General features: G+C 43.1%; 1 protein-coding gene and 1 long non-coding RNA gene across 2 annotated transcripts in view; one reads left to right on the top strand and one right to left on the bottom strand.

Moving 5' to 3' along the window:
- Positions 1-22774, top strand: part of ube3d (ubiquitin protein ligase E3D) — a 207428-nt gene that overhangs the window by 133791 nt on the left and 50863 nt on the right. The gene's annotated exons all lie outside the window — the stretch shown is intronic.
- On the bottom strand, positions 1834-21369 carry LOC137353041 (uncharacterized). The gene is made up of 3 exons (XR_010969804.1): positions 21305-21369; positions 19984-20031; positions 1834-1896 (listed from the first exon to the last, which is right to left on the bottom strand). It is a non-coding gene; the product is annotated as an uncharacterized lncRNA (long non-coding RNA).

A 22774-nucleotide genomic window follows, 5' to 3' on the forward strand; every position in this document is an offset into this window, starting at 1 on the left:
CAGCTCTGAGGGCGGGACTTCCGTCACCGGGGTCCATAATCCCATGGAAGGCCCTCCCCATTCTCCAGTTAAGTGCCTAATTGGCACTTAATTTGGCGGGCCTCCCACAGAAGAGGCGACGCGGGATTCTCGGCGACGCCTTTTCCGGACGTCGAGAACCCGTCACTCGGATAAAATCCTGGCCAGTGTGTGAGAATAAGACTCCCCATGATCAAATAGTGTGCTGTCAATCACTGTCTGGGCTCGCATATGGTGAATTCATGTTTGGGCAAAGTCTCTTAATGGCTGCCACTGTGTCCCAACAAGTGGAAGCACCATAGGGAAGAGATGAGGACCAAATTGTAGGGAAAAATGTTACTCATATGCATATCCCAAAAATAGTTGGTCTGTAAGGAAGAGTATCACATGGGTAGTATACTTAGTCACTGAGCCATCAGGAAAGCCCTTAGTGTATTTGTTTTAATGTTCTCTTTATGAAATTTATCAGTATAATATGAAACTCTGTCTGAATTGTTGATTTCAATTTTTGTGATGAAAACACAGCAGTGACATGTTATCTTTTTCACAAAACCAAAGTGGTGCACTGTTTTACAGGTTAAATTTGAGACTGATAAGGTTATGCTTATTGAAATGATATTTTCACTCCCTTGCTTTGTTTAAAAATTAGATTATTTTAATGCCTTTGAAATGGAAATCATTTATCCTGTATTATTTGACAATGTCCTCAGTAAATGAGTACTCCATAATCATATTCCACATGTCCGCCTAAATATCATATCATTTTACATCAAAATTGATTTTAATTCTGTTTCCCCCGCTATCTTCCAAATGTAATATTACAACTTCAAATTAAGTTTATTGTGCAGCTGAGGAAAATATGAATCACGACACTTTTGTTCCTCACTACGGGAGCCTAAAGTGAATGAACTTTGGTACTTCTTAAATAACAAGCTATAGAGAAATTAAAGGATTATTTAAGGCAAAAGTAATCTTTTTTTAATGTTTTCTGGCGCTATAACTAAATCTTTTTTTGTGTTTCCAAAATCTGTCATAAAACTCTTAGAAGGGTAATCGAAATACCATAAAGGACAAAGCTACAGCCTCCGATATCTATTTAATGGAGAGTGAAATATCACAGCACCCACTTTGGTAGCAATGATTTTTTTTTGTAAATCTATAATTTGACTTAATTACCCATGTATGAATAATGACCTTTCTCTTCACACATAGCATTAGCAGATGCAGTAAATCATTCTGTTGGCTTTTGGTCATGATGATGCAGCAGCAAGTGTTATCCCTTTGTTATACCAAATGCTGTTTTAACCCTTTAGTTACTCTTTTGTAACAGCAATTTTTAACTGTAGTGATATTTTTAACAATTTAAAGAACAATACCTGATGACTTTTACAGGTAAAATATAGATAAGGAAGGTTTGATCTCTGCTGATGTCAGATGGAACAGTAGTTCAGGGATTAACATTGGCCTCAACACCCACAGACTATGGAGGGAGAAAAGAAAATACCCAGAGTTTCAGCTCCCGACTACAATTTGACCCTTGCTGGAGACTGCCCCGTGTGAACATTGGGTGAGAACAAGGTTGGATTTGACTGATGCCTCGGGCTATTGAATAAACCGCCAACGCTCACTTAAGCTCACGTATAAATGCTAGCCATTTTGCGAGGGCTTCGAATTCCAGAAAGAGTCAGATGTAGAGCAAATGGGGCAAGGAAACAATGGACTGAAACCCATGTATTATCTAACTTCATCCTTCCCCACATGTGGATCACATGCTCTTCCTCCATTAAGTCTTTTGTTACCTTTTTATTTCTCTTAGACCCTTCTGCAGCCTTCTCTGATTAAAGCCAAATCCCCAATGTCAGTCGTGGCTCCATTAATCTGTCAGGGAGATGAGAGAAACATTATGAAATGTAACAGAGATTCACTGCAGTGCCTTTGACAAATATAATGAGGCAAAAATCAGACCCTGGTACCCGCTCAATATTCGCACGCTAGTGAGTTTTCTCTAGAGATTTACTAAGAATTTGGTGGCGATTATGTATGTAAACAGTTGCTTGGTCGTACAAAACTTTAGTATTGCTGAAAAAAGAGGCATGCTATCGTAGCTTTTCATCTTGCATTCATCAGGACAGATGCAAGAATACCAAATTTCAAAGAGAACAACAATTTATACTGCATGAGAAAAGGGTGCTGATTGGTTGGCAAGCCAAATCTCATCAGATGCATTTCTTCAGTTGATATTATACCAGGTGGCTGAGAAATAATTAGTCACATCTGTAATTAAATAGCTTTCCACGTTTGCAAGCTGGAAGAACCAGCATACACTGCAACTTGTGCATCAGATTTTATGATGAGATCAAGCAAGGGCTTTGTACTGTACCTGTTACATCAGCAGTGAAAATTAATTCAAGTCACTAGCTAATGCCAAAATTGCTTCCTAATAGCTGCATGTCACCATTCACTGTTCTTAGGCTCTCGCAGTGCTCTATTGTGGCCACTACGCTATCAGGCACTATCACCTTCTCCTTCAGCTCTGCTGTATCACCCCCAAACCCATCTGACCTTTCAGGTTATCACCCCACCTCCAACTCCTTTTCCACTCTGAGACCCTCGAATGTTGTCATGCTAGGCCCCCACTTTTCAAGAATGCGGCACATTAATTTCGTCATGAACATTGAATCTAAACCATGCTGGCGCGAGGAAACGACTTGTTAAACAGATCAGCTGTGGCTGGAAAAGATATTTACATATTAACAGACAGTGCTTGTAGAGAGAAAGGACCATTCCCTGACACATTCAACCCACAATGGACCTTGATCACCAGGTATTGTGTGTAAGAGGAGCATTCCAGAGACTGCTCAGGTGACACAATCCAGGACTGGTTAGACCAACTGGTCACATGACTAACTGGCTGTTCCAGGGTCTTTTGAACTAGCCACAGAGAGTTTGAACTCAGGAAGACTGTTTGCTCCTGGACTGAGAAGATCTCTCTTGTCTGCTCCCATCTCTTTCTCACAAGTCTCTGAATCCACTGAAGACACATGAACCCCAAGAGAGTGAAGAAGGTTTGAGAAGAATACTGGGCCCCAATCAAAAGAAAGATCTACCTACAATCAAGGACTCTACAGTGAGCTCGAAGAACCGTAACAAAAACTCTTCAGATATTGCCTCAAACGTTTCCAATTTAATTTTCTTCTCTTTTCTGTCTTTATTTTCATGTGTCTATCGCATATGCATACGAGCATGGGCGCATCGTGTATCCGTAGGCGCCAACCAAATTAGAGTTTAAGTTTAATAAATTTTAACTTTTCTTCTTTAAACCTAAGAAAACCTGTTTGTGCTGGTTTCTTTACCTTATAATTGGAAAGCAGTGAACAAGGATTCACCAAAGGGGAGCAAAAAACAGTGTTTTTAAAAATAAAACCCTGTTACGGTAAGACCAGGTGAACGCTGAAAGGGAACCCATATTTCTTTCTCACCTGGTCGTAACAATGTGTTGTACACCTCCCACCTACGTGCTTAACTCTCCTGAAACTCCCAGTTCAAACTGCAAAATTCTGATTGACATTCCTCTCTGGTTGTGTTGGAGGGCTTTATCTGTCCTGGTCTGCCTGGACCTCTCTGTGACATTTGACTCAATTGACCATGCCATCTTCTCCAGTGATGATTTCTCTTACCTTCCCCACACTGCCACTCTGAAGTCTCCGATGGATCTGTCCTTGACCCCTTTCTCCTCTTCATCTACAATCTTGGTGATATTACGAGAGAGCTTCTGTTTCTTTTGTAAAATATGTTTTAAGAAGTTATATTTGAACTATAGACGGTGAGTTATCTAGAGATTGCTGAACTTTTATTTTTTTTTTAAAAGGAAGGTCAGCAGAAGGTTTGGCTAGTTAACTAGTTTTACTGGAAGGCATCTGTTTTCAAGTAAAAACGGGGTTGTTTTGGGTTGCAGAGGAGAGACAAGCCAAGATTTGTGGTTGTCATGCAACTTGCTGTTGAACAGTTTTAATTTCATTTTGAACTGTTAAAGCCAGTTGGTGTTTGGCCTGAAAACAGGAAAAGAGTTGCTGCGTGTTGCCAGGAGAAGACAGCAGAGATCTTTCACTCTTCGAAGAATCCCTGCATCTTTAAATAATTCATGAGTAAACTGTTTACTATTTTCTTTTTTTTAAATTCATTCACGGGATGTGGGCATCGCTGGCCAGGCCAGCATTTATTGTCCATCACTAATTGCCCTTGAGAAGGTGGTGGTGAGCTGCCTTCTTGAGCCGCTGCAGTCCATGTGGGGTAGGTACACCCACAGTGCTGTTAGGAAGGGAGTTCCAGGATTTGACTCAGCGACAGTGAAGGAACGGCGATATAGTTCCAAGTCAGGATGGTGTGTGAGTTGGAGGGGAACTTGCAGGTGGTGGTGTTCCCATGTATTTGCTGCCCTTGTCCTTCTAGTTGGTAGAGGTTGCGGGTTTGGAAGGTGCTGTCGAAGGAGCCTTGGTGCATTGCTGCAGTGTATCTTGTAGATGGTACACACTGCTGCCACTGCATCGGTGGTGGAGGGAGTGAATGTTTGTAGATGGGGTGCCAATCAAGCGGGCTGCTTTGTCCTGGATGGTGTTGAGCTTCTTGAGTGTTGTAGGAGCTGCACCCATCCAGGCAAGTGGAGAGTATTCCATCACACTCCTGACTTGTGCCTTGTAGATGGTGGACAGGCTTTGGGGAGTCAGGAGGTGAGTTACTCGCCTCAAGATTCCTAGCCTCCGACCTGCTCTTGTAGCCACGGTATTTATATGGCTACTCCAGTTCAGTTTTCGATCAATGGTAGCCCCTAGGATGTTGATAGTGGGGGATTCAGCGATGGTAATGCTGTTGAATGTCAAGGGGAGATGGTTAGATTCTCTTTGGTTGGAGATGGTCATTGCCTGGTACTTGTGTGGCGCGAATGTTACTTGCCACTTATCAGCCCAAGCCTGGATATTGTCCAAGTCTTGCTGCATTTCTACACGGACTGCTTCAGTATCTGAGGAGTCACGAATGGTGCTGAACATTGTGCAATCATCAGCGAACATCCCCACTTCTGACCTTATGATTGAAGGAAGGTCATTGATGAAGCAGCTGAAGATGGTTGGGCCTAGGACACTACCCTGAGGTACTCCTGCAGTGATGTCCTGGAACTCAGATGATTGACCTCCAACAACCACAACCATCTTCCTTTGCGCCAGGTATGACTCCAGCCAGCGGAGGGTTTTCCCCCTGATTCCCATTGACCTCAGTTTTGCTAGGGCTCCTTGATGCCATACTCGGTCAAATGCTGCCTTGATGTCAAGGGCATTCACTCTCACCTCACCTCTTGAGTTCAGCTCTTTTGTCCATGTTTGAACCAAGGCTGTAATGAGGTCAGGAGCTGAGTGGCCCTGGCGGAACCCAAACTGAGCATCACTGAGCAGGTTGTTGCTAAACAAGTGCCGCTTGATGGCACTGTTGATGACACCTTCCATCACTTCACTGATGATTGAGAGTAGGCTAATGGGGCGGTAGTTGGCCGGGTTGGATTTGTCCTGCTTTTTGTGTACAGGACATACCTGGGCAATTTTCCACATTGCAGGGTAGATGCCAGTGTTGTCGCTGTACTGGAACAGCTTGGCGAGGGGCGCGGCAAGTTCTGGAGCACAGGTCTTCAGTACTATTGCCGGAATGTTGTCAGGCCCCATAGCTTTTGCAGTATCCAGTGCCTTCAGTCGTTTCTTGATATCACGCGGAGTGAATCAAATTGGCTGAAGTTTGGCATCTGTGATGCTGGGGACTTCAGGAGGAGGCCGAGATGGATCATCAACTCGGCACTTCTGGCTGAAGATTGTTGCAAATGCTTCAGCCTTATCTTTCGCACTGATGTGCTGGGCTCCCCCATCATTGAGGATGGGGATATTTGTTGAGCCACCTCCTCCAATTAGTTGTTTACTTGTCCACCACTATTTACAGCTGGATGTGGCAGGACTGCAGAGCTTAGATCTGATCCGTTGGTTATGGGATCGCTTAGCTCTGTCTATCGCAAGCTGCTTACGCAGTTTAGCATGCAAGTAGTCCTGGGTTGCAGCTTCACCAGGTTGACACCTCATTTTGAGGTATGCCTGGTGCTGCTCCTGGCATGCCCTCCTGCACTCTTCATTGAACCAGGGTTAGTCTCCTGGCTTGATGGTAATGGTAGAGTGGGGGATATGCCGGCCATGAGGTTACAGATTGTGGTTGAATACAATTCTGCTGCTGCTGATGGCCCACAGCACCTCATGGATGCCCAGTTTTGCATTGCTAGATTCGTCCGAAATCTATCCCATTCAGCACGGTGATAGTGCCACACAACACGATGGACGGTATCCTCAATGTGAAGGCGGGACTTCGTCTCCACAAGGACTGTGCGGTGGTCACTCCTACCAATACTGTCGTGGACAGATGCATCCGTGGCAGGCAGATTGGTGAGGACGAGGTCGAGTATGTTCTTCCCTCGTGTCGGTTCCCTCACCACCTGCCGCAGACCCAGTCTAGCAGCCTGTATTATAAGAAACCTTTTCTGCTACATTGCTGCTATAAGACCTAAGAAAATCCTTGTTGCTGCTTCCTGCTGTAAAGCCTAACTGGAGCTTTCTGTGATGCATCTTTTGGAAGCCTACCCAAACTGATCATCAACATGACCTGGAAAGAGCTGTTCTAGGAAGATCCCATTGACAGCCCCCTATTCGCCTTTGGAACACCTCGCCAAAACAAAAGATTTCCTTCCATACCTGTTTTTAAGCCTAAGTGTTTTTTAAAAATTCTTTCAATTTCCTTGTAACATCTGTAAACACAAATCCTCCTTTTTCCCGGTTAACTCTTTTTTTTGTGTGTGTGTGTGTGTGTGTGTGTGTGTGTGTGTGTGAGAGGGCTTGGATAGATAAGGAGCTTTAGCAATTTAATTTGTATGTATGTTTAACTTCATTATTGGTTAAAACTTGATTTATAATAAACTAATAATTTTGTCATTTATTAAAGAAACCTGGTAGGTGTGCTTTATTCTGGGGTAAAATAGAGTATCGGATTGACTGTTTTGGTAAGTCGGAAAAAGTTAAATATATGTTGTGACCAGTGGAGAAGTGGGACTGAATTAACAGTGCACTCCTCCTACCTCGGTCATACCAGTGAGATCATTCATAAGTATGGTGTTCGCTTTCACGTGTACTGTAATGCCCAACTTTATCTCTCCACTGCTTTCCTCAGTGCCCTCATGCTGTCAGACTGTTAGTTCGACTGTAAATCCTGATCCAAGGAAATGGTCAGGAGCCCAAATTCTGGGCTGCACAAGGTGATGCTCCATGGAATTTCGGATAGACATCCTGGCTGGTCTGTCTCCAAAGGTGGAAACGCACTGGACTTTCTGGCTGCATGGGGCAGGTCAGTGTCAGAGATGTGCATTTAGTGCCACATGTGCCTCCCAGTCTTGTGCACTTATGTGCCTTTCTGACCCTGCAGCAAACTCTTCCACTACATCTCCTCTCTCCTTCTGGCTCACTGTTCATTTCCAATGCCCAGCTTTGTGAAATACTTTTGGACATTTTTTATGTTAAAGTCACTGCATAAATTCAAGTTGTTGTCAGGCCCTACTGTTCCAGAATGCTAATAAGTTAACATTGAGAAATCCTCGAAGAAAACTTAATTTAAAAAAAAATGCTAATGCAGAATAAGGATACATTTGCACCCTTCCTACCTCTGTTGTCTGTCTTTCTCCTGTCTGACACTTGTTAATCATCTTTATTGTGTCCTAGACCCAGTTATGTCTGCATAGCCCTTTAATCTACTCTGTAATTCCTCTTGTCAATCACATTAACTGCTCATTAGTGCGCCAGTATCTTGGTTTCTCATGGTGCTAGTTTTTCTCTGTGTGCATGAACTGGATTTCTCATTCTTTTTCCTGCCCTTGTAGTTTTGGTCTCCTGTCAGCTGTTGCTGTCTCCTCCCTGCTGATTCAACTTAAGCCGACTGCATTGCAGGACTTGATATCATGGGTGCACCTGGTTTCCTTTCAGAAAATCTGTGAATTTTTGCCAAGTGCTATGGATTTGAAATGTACTTTTTTTTCCACTCCCGACAGCAATAGGTTGCATCTCTTCTTTTAAAAAAAAAAGGTGCATCTTGTGTACCAAAATTACATGACTTTTTAGTCAACTTAGGTTCAAAAAAGTGTTCTGGTAAATCTAAATGGATATATATATATATATATATATATATATTCACGCACACACACAAAAGAGAGAGGTTATAAATAATTAATGTAAAGGACCTTTCAAGTCACTTATTATTTGAATTCTAGAAATAGACCAGTCAGTGATAAAGATAAGTCCTCATAGCAGTGTTATAATCCATTCTTCATTCTTTGGTAATATATTTGGGGAGGCAGTGGCAATGTCATCAGACTAGTAATCCAGCGCCCAGGCTAATGCTCTGGGGACATGGGTTCAAATCCCACCACGGCAGATGGTAAAATTTGAATTCAATTAATAAATCTGGAATTGAAAAATAAAGCTAGTGTAATGCTGACCATGAAACCATTGTCGACTTTGTAAAAACCCATCTGGTTCACTAATGTCCTTTAGGGAAGGAAATCTGCTGTCCTTACCTGGTCTGGTCTACATTTAACTCCAGACCCACAGCAATGTCGTTGACTCTTAAAATGCCATCTGAAATAGCCTAGCAAGCCACTCAGTTCAAGGGCAGTTAGGGATGGGCAATAAATGCTGGCTTAGTCAGCAACGCCCACAACCCACAAACAAATAGAAAAGTGAGACGCTGCCAGATTACAGCATCATCAAAGCTTTCCTCAATTTGTTTTCCAACAGTTTTTCCTCTTCCCATCCAGCTGCACTGAAGATGTTGGATGGTTCCATGGGTGCCTTACAATCCTCAGTTTATTGCTCTAGTAGTCAATCCTCATATGTCAGTTTTCGTGGTGCTATTCCACTGCAGTAAGTATCATAACTGAACCCAATCCTTCCTCACCTGATATTTGCACATGCACTTCAAGCAGGGGTCACTGGGTAGCAATGAAGAGCTATAACCCTGAATGATTTCTTCACTTCACCCCCCCAAATTAACTGGCACTGAGATTAAGGCAAGTGCTTCCACTGCTACCTTTACTCAGTGTAGTTAACCGAGTGCAGATTAGCATTTGGATCTTGAAACTGGTTTATGTAATTCAGTACCTCACTGAATGAACCCACTTAAGTCAGTGGAAGTTAGCTCTATGTGTGTCTTCAGGTGGCATGTTTGGTCTTAATCCTAGGGTTCAGCTCAGTTAAGCTTGGAGGTAGTTGATGTGATTTGGTTATCTAGTATAGGTGGTTAAGCAATGAATGTATGAGTTATACAATCCAGGAAGACCCCAGGTTTGAATTCCAGCCTGTGCTGAGTTTGTAGATATCACCGGGGCTGGTGTGGAGGTGCTAATTAGACAGAAAGTCAGCCACGTTCTTGGTCCTGTTCACTATTTAAAGATCCTTCCTCTAAGGGGTTTACGCATGTTAAGTGAGAACAGGGTTGCACATGACTCTTCTGCCCTCCATAATTAAATAGTCTGGCAGGAGTCATTGTCCTGACATATGCATGGAGGATGCCCACTTGGGAGGTCATCTGGGAGAATATTAATGGCTCCATGAGAAGGGGAAAAATCTGACACGAGGGCTGATTTTGCAACGTTGTCTTATTGGTGAGCAAGTCTCCCTGCTGCCGAGATTTACCTTTATAATGAGATTGCCACAGATTATGCAATGACTGTTTTTATTCATCGTTCTGTATTGAACCCTTGTCTGTTGTGCACAGAACTACACCTTGTCATTAAAACATTTCCTTCCTCAGCTGGAACTGTTTAAATTATTCAACAGATTATCTGTCCCTATTTTTTGTGCTCATTAGCTGAGTTTTTTTCTCTGCTGTTTTAAGTACAGTTATTTGTCAGAATTTGACTATCTACATTACACAGCAGTGAAGGATGGGCGAGAGCCATGGGGAAGTTATTCCTAATATATGACCTGTTTCAGTACCTTGGTAGTTATTCGTCTGCATGCTAGTAAATGACATCCACTATTTCAGACAGATTATATTTTTAGCCTTACTTGAACAGGATTTTAAATTACACCCAATGCATATATATTCTTTAAGCGGCACATACTGCCTCATTTTTTAATAATTTAATAATTTTTGCATTAAAAGATAGGCAAGTTGAAACCTATAATGTGTGGAGCTAATGATGACTGGAAAAAAGCTTTCATAATTCATTTCTACAGGCATACTTTTATCGTGACATGTATCGTAATATAGTGGAGATTTGTGAACTTCAGCAAGCTCTTATTAACCTGAATTAATTTGATTTCTGTAATAACCTTTCTCTTTTATTTCGGCTACCAAGAACGCTGTAACTCTTCAAAGTACCAATTTAAAAAGTGCACAAAAATTGTTCAAGGGCATAGCTGACGTATAGCATTTGCCATCACACTAAACAGAAGTATTGAAACAAAAATATCTTGCTTTTAAGTTAGCATTGTGCGTCTCTATAAAAGCAAGAGGGTAATTACAGTGACCTTGCTTTACCAATATATTGTTAATTCTCGCATTTAGTTACAATAACAGAGCTGATCGGACACTCAATCAGCTGGTACCTTGCAGCTAATTTGAAATAAAGATAGAAACAGCAGGATATGACTCCAGTGAAAAATATTTAATTTATGTCCATGATTTCTAATGTTTTTGCTTAGTTTTCTAATAGCTTCTAATAGTCCACATAGGCACCAACGACATAGGTAGGAAGAGAGATGGGGATTTAAGACAGAAATTTAGGGAGCTAGGGTGGAAGCTTAGAGCGAGAACAAACAGAGTTGTTATCTCTGGGTTGTTGCCCGTGCCACGTGATAGCAAAGCGAGGAATAGGGAGAGAGAAGAGTTGAACACGTGGCTGCAGGGATGGTGCAGGAGGGAGGGTTTTGGTTTCCTGGATAATTGGGGCTCTTTCTGGGGTAGGTGGGACCTCTACAAACAGGATGGTCTTCACCTGAACCAGAGGGGTACCAATATCCTGGGGGGGAGGTTTGCTAGTGCTCTTCGGGGGGGTTTAAACTAATTCAGCAGGGGAATGGGAACCTAAATTGTAGTGCCAGTGTACAGGATGTTGAGAGTAGTGAGGTCAGGGATATGGTTACAAGGACGCAAGAGGGCACTGGCAAGCAAGAACCTGGTTTAAAGTGTGTCTATTTCAATGCCAGGAGCATCCGGAATAAGGTGGGTGAGCTTGCAGCATGGGTTGGTACCTGGGATCTCGATGTAGTGGCCATTTCGGAGACATGGGTAGAGCAGGGGCAGGAATGGATGTTGCAGATTCCGGGATTTAGATGTTTCAGTAAGAACAGAGAAGATGGTAAAAGAGGGGGGGGTGTGGCATTGTTAATCAAGGAGAGTATTACAGCGACAGAAAGGACGTTTGAGGACTCGTCTACTGAGGTAGTATGGGCTGAGGTTAGAAACAGCAGAGGTGAGGTTACCCTGTTGGGAGTCTTTTATAGACCTCCGAATAGTTCCAGAGATGTAGAGGAAAGGATAGCGAAGATGATTCTCGACAGGGGTGAGAGTAACAGGGTAGTTGTTATGGGGGACTTTAACTTTCCAAATATCGACTGGAAATACTATAGTTCGAGTACTTTAGATGGGTCAGTTTTTGTCCAGTGTGTGCAGGAGGGTTTTCTGACACAGTATGTAGACAGGCCAACCAGGGGCGATGCCACATTGGATTTGGTACTGGGAAATGAACCCGGCCAGGTGTTAGATTTAGATGTAGGTGAGCACTTTGGTGATAGTGATCACAATTCGGTTAGGTTTACCTTAGCGATGGGCAGGGACAGGTATATACCGCAGGGCAAGAATTATAACTGGGGGAAAGGAAATTATGATGCGATTAGGCAAGATTTAGGATGCGTAGGATGGGGAAGGAAACTGCAGGGGATGGGAACAATCGAAATGTGGAGCTTATTCAAGGAGCAGCTACTGCGTGTCCTTGATAAGTATGTACCTGTGAGGCAGGGAGGAATTTGTCGTGCGAGGGAGCCGTGGTTTACTAAAGAAGTTGAAGCGCTTGTCAAGAGGAAGAAGAAGGTTTATGTTAGGATGAGACGTGAAGGCTCAGTTAGGGCGCTTGAGAGCTACAAGCTAGCCAGGAAGGATCTAAAGGGAGAGCTCAGAAGAGCAAGGAGAGGACACGAGAAGTCATTGGTGGATCGGATCAGGGAAAACCCTAAGGCTTTCTATAGGTATATCAGGAATAAAAGAATGACTAGAGTTAGATTAGGGCCAATCAAGGATAGTAGTGGGAAGTTGTGTGTGGAATCAGAGGAGATAGGGGAAGTGTTAAATGAATATTTTGCGTCAGTATTTACAGTAGAGAAAGAAAATGTTGTTGAGAATACTGAGATTCAGGCTACGAGGCTAGATGGGATTGAGGTTCACAAGGAGGAGGTGTTAGCAATTTTGGAAAGTGTGAAAATAGATAAGTCCCCTGGGCCAGATGGGATTTATCCTAGGATTCTCTGGGAAGCTAGGGAGGAGATTGCAGAGCCTTTGTCCTTGATCTTTATGTCGTCATTGTCGACAGGAATAGTGCCGGAAGACTGGAGGATTGCAAATGTTGTCCCCTTGTTCAAGAAGGGGAGTAGAGACAGCCCTGGTAATTATAGACCTGTGAGCCTTACTTCGGTTGTGGGTAAAATGTTGGAAAAGGTTATAAGAGACAGGATTTATAATCATCTTGAAAAGAATAAGTACATTAGAGATAGTCAGCACGGTTTTGTGACGGGTAGGTCGTGCCTCACAAACCTTATTGAGTTTTTCGAGAAGGTGACCAAACAGGTGGATGAGGGTAAAGCAGTGGATGTGGTGTATATGGATTTCAGTAAGGCGTTTGATAAGGTTCCCCACGGTAGGCTATTGCAGAAAATACGGAAGTATGGGGTTGAAGGTGATTTAGAGCTTTGGATCAGAAATTGGCTAGCTGAAAGAAGACAGAGGGTGGTGGTTGATGGCAAATGTTCATCCTGGAGTTTAGTTACTAGTGGTGTACCGCAAGGATCTGTTTTGGGGCCACTGCTGTTTGTCATTTTTATAAATGACCTGGAAGAGGGTGTAGAAGGGTAGGTTAGTAAATTTGCAGATGACACTAAGGTCGGTGGAGTTGTGGATAGTGCCGAAGGATGTTGTCGGGTACAGAGAGACATAGATAGGCTGCAGAGCTGGGCTGAGAGATGGCAAATGGAGTTTAATGCGGAAAAGTGTGAGGTGATTCACTTTGGAAGGGGTAACAGGAATGCAGAGTACTGGGCTAATGGGAAGATTCTTGGTAGTGTAGATGAACAGAGAGATCTTGGTGTCCAGGTGCATAAATCCCTGAAGGTTGCTAACCAGGTTAATAGGGCTGTTAAGAAGGCATATGGTGTGTTAGCTTTTATTAGTAGGGGGGTCGAGTTTCGGAGCCACGAGGTCATGCTGCAGCTGTACAAAATTCTGGTGAGACCGCACCTGGAGTATTGCGTGCAGTTCTGGTCACCGCATTATAGGAAGGATGTGGAAGCTCTGGAAAGGGTGCAGAGGAGATTTACTAGGATGTTGCCTGGTATGGAGGGAAGGTCTTAGAGGAAAGGCTGAGGGACTTGAGGTTGTTTTCGTTGGAGAGAAGGAGGAGGAGAGGTGACTTAATAGAGACATATAAGATAATCAGAGGGTTAGATAGGGTGGATAGTGAGCGTCTTTTTCCTCGGATGGTGATGGCAAACACGAGGGGACATAGCTTCAAGTTGAGGGGTGATAGATATAGGACAGATGTGAGAGGTAGTTTCTTTACTCAGAGAGTAGTAAGGGCGTGGAATGCCCTGCCTGCAGCAGTAGTAGATTCGCCAACTTTAAGGGCATTTAAGTGGACATTGGATAGACACATGGATGAAAATGGAATAGTGTAGGTCAGATGGTTTCACAGGTCGGCGCAACATCGAGGGCCGAAGGGCCTGTACTGCGCTGTAATGTTCTAATAATGTTCTAATTCTAATTCTAGCTTTAAATATTATTCCCAAAATGGAGGTTACACTTTTATTAAAAAGCCAGCATGCTGGTTGACCAGAGGGCAATTTGCACCCCCCACCCTAGCTTTATTTCAGTGGAAAGGAATCCATTCAACTTTGTTTCTCTTTTTCTTCCTTTGCTTACTTCTAATTTTTCTCTTCTTTTACGCTTCTCACTTTCTTTCTTTCTTTTACGCTTCTCACTTTCTCTTCTAACTGTGAATATGTGATTACAATAATGTCACGGCCTGGTGAGAAAGGGGTCTAGGGTTCCCTGTCAGCCTTCACCTGGTCTTACTGTAACAGGGTTTAATTTTAAACACACCATGTTTTTAGCTCCCTCTTGGTGAATCCTTGTTCACTGCTTTCCAATGATAAGGCAACGAAACTAGCACAAACAGGCTTTCTTAGGCTTAAAGAAAAAAGGTTGAACTTTATTAAACTTAAACTCTAATTCGTTTAATGCCTACGGATCCACAACGCACCCACGCTAGCATGCAGATAGAGACAGAAAAGTGCTGAAGAAAATAAAGTGGAAAAGTTTGAGGCAATGTCTGAAGAGGGTTTCTGTTTTGGTTCTTTGAGCTCACTGTAGAGTCCTTGATTGTAGGTAGATCTTGCTTTTCGTTGGGGCCCAGTATTCTCCTGTATTCTTCTTAAACCTTGTTTGCTGTAGGAGACCTTTCTCTCTTGGGGTTCATGTGTCTTCAGTGGATTTGGAGTTCTTTGAGGAAAAAAATGGGAGAGCCAGACCTGAGAGGTCTCCAGTCCAGGAGCATTCAGCAGTCTCTCTGTTCAAAACCCTTTGTACAATTCAGAGAAACCAGGTTGCCAAGCAGGCTAGTCACGTGACTGGCTGCTCTGACCACGTCTGTTTGTGGATTCAGCCATCCCAGCAGTCATTCTGAAATTTGAGCTCCCTCACCTTCAGTGTCTGGTGCTCAAAATCCATTGTGGGTTAAATTAGATAAGGGAAGTAACCCCTTTGTCTCCACAAGCACTGTCTGTTAATATACAAATATCTTTCTTGCCATGGGCCTGGTGATCTCTTTTTTAAACAAGTCCTTTCTTCACTTTAGCAACAGTTTTCAAATCAATGTTCATATGACAAAAACAATTTGCCTCATTCTTGGCAGGGGGTGGGGGGGTGGCGGGTGGGCTGCATGACAATAGGTAAATACAGGATAGGAATTTTTTTTAAATTGCATAGATTAGAGAAGAGAGTTGGTGAGGGTGGGTGTACGATGGTGTTAACGTATTTAATGGTGGATTAGATCTGGCTTAATTGCAGACTGGATTCATGTGCATCTCTATTCCAGAGAATCTGGGCTGGATTTTCAAAATGCCGGCAGGGTCGGGACTGGGTGCGGCAAAATTGCAATCTCTGGATCCTGACACCTCTGGGACAGACTCCAGTCTTCAAGGTGACAGCGGTGGGGGCGGGTGGGGGTGGTGGTTGGTGCGGGGAGAAGGAGCAGTGAACCCGCTCGCATCCAGTTAATGACCCATTAAGCTCCTCGAGTAGTTTGTTAAGGGGCCGGGGAGGCTGGCGCTGCAATTTACAATTTGGATTCCGGTGAACGGCAACAGTTTGGTACATGCTGGTGCACGGCTGTCAGGTTCACACAGCGGGGTGACGGGAAACTTTTCTCGTGTTTAAAAATTATGGGGCTCTGGAGGATCTTGCACTAGTTCATTGGCATTACCTCAGATTTGGATTTTTCAACAATATTCCTATGTTGCCGGCCGTCTTGGAGCTGCCTGCTCTCTTCAACAAGGCAGTGGCAGGCCCCATCATGGCTGCTATCTTTTTATTCGTTCATGGGATGTGAGCATTGCTGGCTAGGTCAGCATTTATTCTCCATCCCTAATTGCCTTTGAGAAGGTGCTGCTGAGCTGCCTTCTTGAACTGCTACAGTCCTTTGGGTGTAGGTACATCCACAGTGCTGTTCGGAAGGCAATGCTTCTCATTTGCTGTTCGCACTCGGCAGGCAGGAGTCTCCTGCCTCCTGGAGACGCTGGCTGCCGCTAATTGGGCACTGAACTCACCTCCTGCCCGGTTAGTGCATTAACCTATCAAAATAGTCGCGTGAGTGCTGTTGGGACCTGGAAATTATCTGGGTGTGGGGTTCCCGATTTCATTTTGAAAATCCGGCCCTCTAACTGGGAACTGCATTGTATAGTGGAGATGACTTCACAACCTTATCCTTTGTTTTGTCTGCCCAATGCTACTTCAAAATTGTGTGACAAAATAAGATTCCTTTCAAAAAGAACTATTCAACCTTTGTGTGTTCTCTTTTCTAAAAAAAAAGAGGATAGCTAAATAGCCTGGTCTGTATGTTCCTTAATTTCTATGCTGTATTTTAAACTACTTTTTGACTAAGCAGTTTGTGATTTATGGATGCACATTAAGGCATAGTCTTTCCTTAACACAAATCAAAAGCTAAATATTAAGGGCATTAAGTGAGGCCATATATAGAATTTTGCTCACAAAACTGTCAGCTTTGTTCTTTTTCCTGCATCCTCCCACAGTGCAGCAGATATGTTTTAACTTTATATTTGTTTTGTGGAAGAATCAACTCTAGATTGAGAAACTGTATTTTGTTTTTAAATTGACTGTGGTTGGGTTGAATGAAATTTCCTGCCGGCAGTGTTTTGATTTGTCAGTAACCATCATCATAATTTAGAATTTGTTGCCTCCAATCCTTGTAATCAACTTTTTTAACCCGCATAACTTTTCTTACGCTTTATCTTAACTTTAAAATAATCATACGTGGTGATCTGAAAAACTAGCAAGAGTTCGCCAATCGTTTCAATTGAGTTGACACAACCCTGAAAAAACTGACAATTTTGATAATTAGAAGTTTAGATGATTGCCTAATTTTGTGAATGGTCTTATTTTTGGGATATCTCTCGTCCTTTGCAATTTCATCAGAATTCAAGAAGGTCACAATTTTCTTGTGACTCTAGAACCATAGAGGTTTACAGCAAGAAGGACACCATTCAATCCATTTGTGCTGGCTTTTTTGCTAGAACAATTCAAAACTAATCCCATTGCCCCATGCTTTTCCGTTGACTCAGTATCATCCTTGGCTTCAAATATTTAACCAATTTTCCCTTAAAAGATTGAATGATCTCTTGCTCAACTGCACCCTATAGCAAAATATTCCATGCTCTACCAACTCTGAGTAAAAACGTTCCTACTTATAAGCAGACACTTACTGAGACTGGTGAAGAGTTTGAGTGAGGAGCTACATGTTTGTAATCCTTTTATTCTGTGCAATAAATGTGAAACTGAGTAAAGATAGGCTCCGGCATTATTCTTCCATAACAAGATTTCTGGAGTTTAATATTCATGTCCTTTCTATATTAAGGTCTCGGCTGTAAGCTCTGGAATTCACTCCCTAAACCTCTCCGCCTCTCTACCTCACTTTCCTCCGTTAATACACTCGTTAAAACCTACTTCTTTGATCAAGCTTTTGGTCATCTGCCATAATATCTCCTTAAGTGGCTCGGTGTCATATTTTGTTTTATAATTCCTCTGTGAAGCGCCTTGGGATGTATTATTGCATTAAAGGTGCCATATACAAGCAAGCAGTTATAATGGGGTGGCCCAAAACTGTACAAAGTACTCGAACTGGCCTAGCTAATATTTTGCACAGTTTCGTCAGTTCTTAACTCTTGTACCCTATGGGCTGGATTTTACCACCCCTCCCGAGATGGGTTGTGAGGCAGGAGGCCTTGTAAAATGGTGGCGGGAGGGAAGCCCACGTCTTCCTGCCATCACAGGATATTACCAGCTGCGGGAACATCAGCGGCCAATTAAACCAATTAATTGACCACTTATTGGCCAGTTCCCATCCCCGTCGGCATTTTACAGGTGTCAGGAGGGGATGCCACCGTGTGGGGAGACTGCCAGGTAAACCGTGGCGGGTTCTCGGGTTTGGGGGAGGGGCCCCCTCCTTTATGCTGTTCCATGGCTCACAGAGGGCCTCTCCAGTGGCCATAGTTGCTCCCCGCCCCCACCACCACCATCTTGCTGGGGCCTAGCTGATGGTCATATCTGGTCCACAAAAGGCAGATAAAATCCAAATACGGCCGATTACTGCCCCATTAGTCTACTTCCGATCATCAGCAAAGTGTTGGAAGGTGTCGTCGACAGTGCTATCAAAGACATTTAAACAGCAATAACCTGCTTACTGATATTCAGTTTGTGTTCCACCGGGGTCACTTTGCTCCAGATCTCATAACAGCCTTGGTCCAAACATGGACTAAAAGGGTGAGTGAGAGTGACTGTCCTTGACCTCAAGACAGCACTTGACCGAGTGTGGCATCAAGGAGTCCTAGCAAAATTGAAGTTAATGGGTATCGGGGGGAAAACTCTCCACTGGTTGGAGTTACACCTAGCACAAAGGAAGATGGTTGTGGTTGGTGGAGGTCAATCATCTCCGCGCCAGGACATCACTGCAGGAGTTCCTCAGGGTAGTGTCCGAGGGCCAACCATCTTCAGCTGCTTCATCAATGACCTTCCCTCCTTCATAAGGTCAGGAGTGGGGATGTTTGCTGATGATTGCACAGTGTTCAGCTCCATTTGCAACTGCTCAAATACTGAAGCAGTCCATATCCGTATGCAGCAAGACCTTGTCAATATTCAGGCTTGGTCACACCACACAAGTACCAGCTGACGACCATCTCCAAAAATAGACAATAACCATCTCCCCTTGACATTCAACAGCATTGCCATCGCTGAATCTCCCACCATCACCATCCTGGGTGGGGTGGGGTTACCATGAATAAGAAATTTAACTGGACCAGTTGATAAATTCTATGGCTACAAGAGCAGGTCAGAGACTGGGAATTCTGTGGCAAGTAAATCACCCCCTGACTCCCAAAGCCTGTTCACCATCTACAAGGCACACACAAGTCAGGCATGTGATGGAATACTCTCCACTAGCCTGGATGAGTGTAGCTCCAACAATACTCAAGGAGCTCATCACCATCCAGGACAAAGCAACCCGCTTGATCGGCACCCCATTCACAACCTTAAACATTCATTCCCTCCACCACCAGCGCATAGTGGCAGCAGTGTGTAGCATACGCAAGATGCACTGCAGCAACTCGCCAAGCCTCCTTCAACAGCACCTTCCAAACCCATGACCTCTACCACCTAGAAGGACAAGGGCAGCAGACGCCTGGGAACACCACCACCTGCAAGTTCCCCTGCTATTCACACATCATTCTGACTTAGAGTCATAAAGAGATGCAGCACTGAAACAGGCTCTTCGGCCCACCGAGTCCGTGCCAACCATCAACCACCCATTTATACTAATCCTACATTAATCCCATTTTCCCTTTCTTATCCCCACCTTCCCTTGACTTGGAACTATATCGCCGTTACTTCGCTGTCACTGTATCAAAATCCTGGAACTCCCGAACAGCACTGTTGGTGTACCTACACCAGATGGACTGCAGCAGTTTAAGAAGGCAGCTCAGTACCACCACCTCAAAGGCAATTAGGGATGAGCAACAAATGCTGACTTAGCCAGGGATGCTCACATCCCATGAAAGAATTAAAAAAAATCGCAGATATTATTTTTAACTTTCTTATTGAACCCTTTTTTGTATTCTATTAGATTGGAAAATTGGGGGACATAATATCAATGACTTAATTTCAATACTGATGTCATTTGAAGTAGGGATGTAATGTCACTGATGTTATACAATAACAGCACAGTTCAGTTTGCTTGAAACAAATCGTGCACAAGTTTACATGTAGGCTAAGTATATGGAAATTAAAAACCAGAATTCCCATCAAATATGTTGTTGGCTATTTTATGGATTATAAAATACTAACCTCTGAAGTTTGTGTCCTCAATCCTCCTTTTTCCCATTCTTGCCGTAGCTGTAAATGTATAATAAAGATGATTTTGCACACACAGGGATTATAAGTTCTTCAGTGGAGATTTATTGCAGTCAAAGCAAGACGTCATTATTTTATTACTTTCATGCTCTGAGCATTCAGGAGAAAGATTGTGATATATGAATTGTTTTCTCTTCACACTGCTCAGATTGTCATAATAAAAGTGCACTTTTTAAAACCATCTTATGTCTAAGAATGGGAGGTGAACTGAGAAGAGGTAAAATGTGAGAACTAAACAAATAAAAGCCTTTTTTTTTTAAAGTGTGGAACTGAGACACTTAGAACAGAAGATCCCAGGTTCAGTCTTCAGCCTGGATTTCGTTAGCTGATCTTAACCAGGCCTCCTGAACCTCCCCAATTTTAATCGCTCTACCATTGGTAGCCGTGCCTTCATTTGCCTCGGTCCTAAGTGCTACAATTCCCTCCCTAAACCTCTCTACCTCTCTCTCCTCCTTTAAGACGCTCCTTAAAACCTACCTTTTTGAGCAAGGTTTTGGTCACCTGGCCTAATATTTCCTTGTGTGGCTTGGTGTTAAATTTTGTTTGATAATCACATCTGTGATATGCCGAGGGACTTTTTACTACGTTAAAGGCGCTATATAAATGCAAGTGTTGCTGTAGGTGGCTGTTGGGTTGCTGCAGTTGTTTTCATTGCCCTTAGCTTAAGGAGGGGAAACTGGTGTTCCACTTTTGATTGCTGTCAGTGACCCTGGCTGGAAACTGTATGTGTATAGATGTTGGGTTAAAAAAAAAAATTGGTGGTGCACTACACCTTGGGTAAATAGCCAGCCACAACTAATCTCAGGAAGTACAATGGTGCTTATAATGCAAAAGACTGGAAATCATGTGATAAGTAAAGCTGCAGGTAAGAGAATATCCTTCAGGACTTGACTTCAATGGACTTTCAGAACTAATGATGAATTCTAATGATTGCTACTATGAGTAGCACTCAATAGTTCCCTGTATTTTGACCGGACTGATTTGGTGATCACTGCAAAGCTAAATTTTGCTGGCATTGCCCTTTTAATAAAGAGGCTGAAGTGCCAATGCTATTTATTATTGTGCAGGCTATTTGGATTTGTTTTTGGATTTTCTCCCCCACCACTTCCTCCCCCCACGCCCACCGACTGCTAAGGTCTAAGGATTGAAAGGTAGCCTCAGTATTAATGTACCGCTAAGGGCACTATGTTGATAAGCTAATTGATCTTTCCAGAACACGCTTGCTTTAAAACAGCATTCTGCTGTATTTTCTCACCTTGTCGTGTGTCCTTTCCTGAAGGCTAGAGTACAGTTCCAAGTGCACCAGCAGCCTTCAATCCTGTAGCAGTACAGAAATACTTAGTAATGCATGCCATTGTAGTCTCATGTTAGGCTTTATATTGGTGATACTTAATGATGCACATCGCTGCTGTGTTGTGTATTGGGATTAATTCATGGAAAATATTGTAATCATGCAAAACTAATTGTACGATAGCCAATGTAAAATGACATGCTATCAATCTCATTCTTCTGAGATTGACTTTATGTTCTAGAAGAAAATTAAGTTGTTTCAGGATATTTAAATACTTGAGCTCCGAAAATTGAACAATCACTTTCTTTGGGTTACTTCATTTAATGTATTTCTTGATCATTCTGTAACTTTTAAGAATTTGGCTTGTATTCTACATATCGAGTATTGTTTTTACTGAAATTAGCTTAATATAGGATAAAGTAATAATGGCCCAGGTTTTCCAGTAAAAGCAATAGTGGGGCTAATGGTGCTCCCGTTATTTATAAGTAAATGGTGCAGCAAATTCAGGTGAGGGGCCGATATACGGTTAAACTCAAATATCCGAAAGTTGCTGTTCAAGTTGTGCCGCTTCACAAAAACAACATATTGCCATCTGGCTCACTATTGAAATGAATTGAATGGTAAGAAGTTGCTGTATTTGTGTGGTAGATATAAGCTAAGATCGCCACAGAAAATTACATTTTGTCCATTCCAGTACTCTTTTAATCATAGTAAGTTTAAGGCACAGAGAGAGGCCACTTGGCCCATCGTGTCTGTGCCAGCCGAAAAACGATCCATCTATTCTAATCCTACCTTCCAGCATTTTGGTCCGTAGTCCTGCAGATTACAGCACTTGAGCTGCATATCCAGACTCCTTTTGAATGAGTTGATGGTCTCTGCCTCAACTATCCTTTCAGGCAGTGTGTTCCAGACCCCCACCACCTTCTGGGTGAAAAAGCTTTTCCTCATCTCCCCTCTAATTTTTATACCAATCACTTTAAATCTATGCCCCCTCATCACTGACCTCTCTGCTAAGGTGTGAATAGATCCTTCACCTCCACTCTATCCAGGCCCTCACAATTTTGGACATCTCGATCAAAACGAAAGTTGCAGTTTATCCTGTCTCTCAGAATAGATTCCAATAATTTGCCCACTACTGAGGTTAGATTGACTGGCCTTAAAGGCCTGCTCGGGGTGTGCAAAAAAACCCCGACCTGAGCCTGACAGAATCACATCCAACCTGAGCCTGACCCGGCCAGGGTCCTTCCAATTTTTCCCGCACCCGACCCGACCATCAGTTAACTTACCTTCCGTTTTTCACTTTGTTGCTGATCTGCACAAGCTTAAAATAACTGCAACAAAACCACCTTACTAGTCCAAAAATTAAATTAACATTGGAACCACTTACCTGTGATAGAGCGTGTCCGACCCGAGCCCGAATGCCGGACCCGGAAG

The sequence above is a fragment of the Heterodontus francisci genome, chromosome 3, assembly GCF_036365525.1.
Source record: "Heterodontus francisci isolate sHetFra1 chromosome 3, sHetFra1.hap1, whole genome shotgun sequence".
Classification (NCBI taxonomy): domain Eukaryota; kingdom Metazoa; phylum Chordata; class Chondrichthyes; order Heterodontiformes; family Heterodontidae; genus Heterodontus; species Heterodontus francisci.